Raw genomic sequence first — 4,965 nt, 5'->3', positions numbered from 1 at the left:
AAAGGCCTTAAGCACAGATGATAACCCAACAATTATCAATCAAAACATATGGAGACCATATAAATAATCAAGAGTTTCAATAAAAGAGAGTATCAAAAGATTACATTGTTTCCCCCAACAACAATAGGGTTTAGTTCACCATAGACATGGTGAAGCTAGATGAAAAAATGGAAGAAGAATGGAAGAGCAAACCCTAGAAAAGATGAAAAGGAGCCTAAGCATCCAAGAGATCCTCTCCAGAGAGCAAAATTAGGTTTGGCCATTCTCTCCTATCAAAAGAATAACTCTGAACTCGAAATAGGGGTATTTAAAGGTGAGGAGCGCAACAGAAAACAGGCCCAAGCCCAGCGGTTTAAGTGTGTCGGTCGGCGGTTTCCCATAATCCTCCAAACCGCCCGGCGGCAATCGCCACAACCCGGTGGTTTCCCTCAGAACCGCCCAGCGTCCATCGTCATGCCTACTCCTCGCCCTGGACCGCCCAGCGGTTTAAGTATGCCGCCGGGCGGTGCGTCGACTCTTCAAATCTTCATTTTTCTGCTCTTTTCTTAAGTCAACGACCTGTATCTTTAACTCCATTCTTCACTCTCTCAAAATAGCTACAAAACAATGCAAAACAAGCATAATATCGCTAAAAACAGCTTTTGTCTCTCTACAGACTCATTTATTGAGTTTTGCTTGATTCTAGGCTCATTCCAAGTAGTAAAGGGAGCAATTCGGTCCAAATTGACATATGAAAATAACTGTTTTTCAACCTTCATCAACACCCCAAACTTCGAATTTTGCTTGTCCTCAAGCAAAACAAAACAAAACAACACACAAAACAAAACTTGGCTTTATATTGTTTCATCCAATGCCTCAACAATCCCAAGGTACATGACAAGCACCACTCAAATTCAAATCTTCAGTGAACTCAAACTAAGGTGTGTGCATGTTTTCAATCCAGAGATTGCACAACAGATGTTATACATTATGAATGACCAATCCACTAAACAAAAATGCACTCATGAAAATTAACAGTTCATACCAAGCAAGTGTTTCACTCAATCACTCAATAGTTTAAGGTGACACTCCAACTCTCTATATTTCACAAGTCACATGAAATAAAATTGTCATTCATCTCAAGCAATCAACATCTTTACATGCAAATGTCATCAAAAGGACTTTTCAAGGCTTGTAATGAGGTTGGGCTAACATGAAAACTTGGTTTTTCCGGAAAACAAAATCCTTGAGTTAAAAGAGCTTTCATAATATTTAACAATTTAAGCACAACTCTCTTTCTCACCAATCTCACTCATTCCCAACTTTTACCTTTTTTCTTTTTCTTTTGCATTGAGCTCTACTTCATGCTTTTCTTCTTTTCTTTTCTTTTTCTCATGAATTTTTCTTTTCACAACATTTGAGCTCAATGTTTCACAACTGCTTTTCAATTTTCCCCCATACAACCCCAAACTTGAACCTTTTCATCATATACAATTAAGCTCATCACAACTCAAGGTAAAGAATTTCAAAACAAGAGTTCACATCCTGTTTAAGGCTAAGGTTCAAAAAGGGTAAAATATTTCAAGTACTTTGGGTGAAAATTTAGCTAGAGAAGGGTTTTCAAAAATGGCCTTGATCATATGACAATTTACATGCAATTCAATCAATCATCAAGATTAAGGCAATATCATTCATATTTTCCTGTGAACAATGCATACAACAATAAAAACTCTGGAGCTCAAAATCTCACACACATGCTTTCTCACACAGAATTCAATCATGCATCCTACCTAGCATCATGACCACAATCATAAATTATCACACATCTACTTCACAGAATATCAACATGCATTACAACTCAATTCTCTTCCACATCAAATAATCCTCAAATAGATCCATCATGCACACCAGTCAGTNAAACATTTTCAGAACAAGTGTTAAAGCCAAGAGTACACAACAAAATTAAAATTCAACCTATTCTAAGAATTTAAAATGCAAGAGTGTAAGAAGAAATCTAGGTTGCCTCCTAGTAGCGCTTGTTTAACGTCACGAGCCTGACCCAAACCTGGTTAGCACTTGTCAGTAAGTGCACTTCCTTCCACCACCCATCAGTAGGTGTACCGTCCGGATATCCTTTAGTGGATACCAAAAATTTAGCATCCCTCAGTAGATGCTACCCAAAAATTGTTCAGAAAATACAAAAAGTACATGTTCAAACGAAAATAAAAATGCAAAACTGAAAATGAAAATTTTTCTTAAAAATACAAAAATTGATTTCCATCAAGTTCAACTCTTCTTCTTCACGTTGGGATCTTCATCGTCCCACCGGCTCACTTTTCTTCGGTCCACCTTCTTGATCACTGTGGAATATGGTCTTTGAATTTCCACCATTCCTTTTTCCTTCAGCTCATTTACTATCCATTCCTTTTTCTTAAATCTCACTTTGCTCCCCGGTTGAAGTGGATCTTCTTTTGATTCTGGATGAATGGTTTTTTTCCTTTTATCCTTAGGCACCAGCAAAACACAACAGTTGTCAAAATGATCATTACCTGCTATGTCCTCTTCTTGTTCTCCGTTCATCTCTGGCTTTCCAAATGTGTTTCTTTTTACTGTTTTGATCTCATCCCCTTCACGTCCAGTATAAAGAAATAGATAATTCAAATCCCTCATCATTATCCTTCCATCATGAACATCAATAAACATCTTTGATGTTGCCATGAAGGGCCGCCCCAAAATTACAGGATACTCTTCCTCCGTTTTAACATCTATGACAATGAAATCTGCTAAAAACTCAAGACAATCTGCTCGCACAACAACATTTTCCACCATTCCCACTGACACTTTTTTAGAACCATCTGCCATTGTTATAGTCAAGTCAGAGGGTTTCAACACAAGCCCACCAATTTCCTTCAAAAGTTCTGTGGGTATTAAATTGATGCTAGATCTAGAATCTATCGTAACTTCCACATCCAACTCATTCAGAGAGCATGACAGTGTTAAGCACCCCGGATCTTTAGCCTTAGGAGGATAATTGTTCTTTTGTGGTTGAACAACAAGATCATCTTCTTCATCAGTAAGCTCAATTTCATCATCCCTATTGATTTTGATTCTTTCTAAATAGGGAGGAAGCTGCTGATTTCCTACAGGTAACACAGTCATCCGGTTGAAAATCTCTCTAAAGCCCCCATTATGATTAATTCTGGTTCCTATTTCCTCTTTTTCATCACCAACCTCTTCTTCCTTCTAATTCTCATCTTCTTCATCTTCATTGCTCATGGGTTCAAAGAATTCAACCATTAACATCTCCTCCTCTTCACTGTTCACCACATGGAATGGTTCAATGTCTACTTCCCAACCATCCTGGCTGTTTGCATCCCAACCATCCTGGTTTGTTATAATCTTGCATTCCCTCTTAGGGTTAGCCTCAGTGCTGGCCCTAAATTGGTTTTTCTCTGTAATTTCTATTCTTGTTGCCAGCTGCCCAATTTTTGACTCCAGTGATTTAAAACTAGCCTGATTGTTATTTACCTGCTGCTCATATTTTTTGTAGAAGTCATCAAATCGATTACTTAAGGTCCTGATAGACTCAGTCAAATTACTCACTTGCTGCCACAGAGGTGACGATTGTTGCTGTCGAAAGTTTCCTCCTTGTTAGAGGAAGTATTCTGGCTTTGCCCAATACTTCGATGATTTTTCCAACCTTGGTTAGAATTACCTTGGTTGAAATTTCCCTGCTTGTACTGAAATTGGGCCCCTATATAATTCACGTCTTGCTGCATCTCCTCCATGAAAGTACATTGACTATAAATATGGTCACCACCACATAAATCGCAAAGTTGTTGAGCCTGAGAAATATTTCTAAGTCCCCGAGGAAGTTCGGAGATGATCTTTGTCAACTTGTCCAGTTTCTGGCTGAGGAGGTGATTATGTGCTGCTGCAGCGTCTTCAGTAGGAAGATGTAGGAGTCCTCCTTTTTGCGTGCCCCTCTCACTCTGTGACACTTCATTTAAAGCCATCTCTTCAATCAAGTTGTACGCCTCATCTTCTGTTATTCTATTAATATTGCCTCCAGCTGAGGCATCTAACATCATTTTGGAATGAGCGCGCAAACCTCCAAGGAATGCAAGCAAGTATGAAGTTTTATTGAACCCATGAACTGGGGTCGCCCTCAATAAACCTTTGAATCTATCCCATGCTTGCCCAAGCGTTTCCTCCATCCCCTGTTTGAACGAAGAGATGGCCAGCTTCCCTTGATTAATTTTTGGGGGTGGGAAGAATTTAGTAATAAATTGTTGGACCACTGCTTCCCAAGTCCTGAATGTTCCTTCAGGGAAAGAATTCAACCAGTCTTTTGCGTTTCCTCCAAGAGAGAAAGGAAACAAACTAAGTTTGACTCTGTCGTCCGTCACTCCAGTTATCTTTACTGTGTTTCAAATTTCACCAAAGGTCGTCAAATGCTTGTAAGGATTTTCATTTGAAAACCCATGGAATTGGTTGTTCTGGACTAACTGGATGAGCGCCGGACTCATCACCATGCTGGTTGTATTGTCTGCTGGAACTGCAATGTTGTTAAAGTTCAGGGGGGCAACTGTATTAGCGGCGTCCCCCAAAGTGCGTCTAGGAGGAGGTTGGTTGGCCATCTCCTCAAGCTCTAGTGCACAAGTCTCAAGTGAAGAATGCGAAGTAGCTTCTGGAGAAAGAGATCTCTCACGTGAAGGACGTCTCTTTCTCCTCTCGTCTGGAAGACCTTCTAATAGAGGTTGTTGGTTTTTCTTGCTTCTAGTATGTATTGTTTCCTGCATACACAAGAAACACACCCTAAAAGCACTTTTATAGAAAAATAAAACAAAACGCAAATAAAGAAAAATAAAACAAAAATAATTACAACCAAGTCAAATTCAATCAATTCACACTACTAGAAAAATAAACCTCGAGTCCCTGGCAACGCGCCAAAAACTTGTTGACGGATTGACAAGTGTACCAAAT

The sequence above is a fragment of the Vigna radiata genome, chromosome 4, assembly GCF_000741045.1.
Source record: "Vigna radiata var. radiata cultivar VC1973A chromosome 4, Vradiata_ver6, whole genome shotgun sequence".
Lineage (NCBI taxonomy): Eukaryota > Viridiplantae > Streptophyta > Magnoliopsida > Fabales > Fabaceae > Vigna > Vigna radiata.
This window is presented reverse-complemented; position numbering follows the sequence as displayed.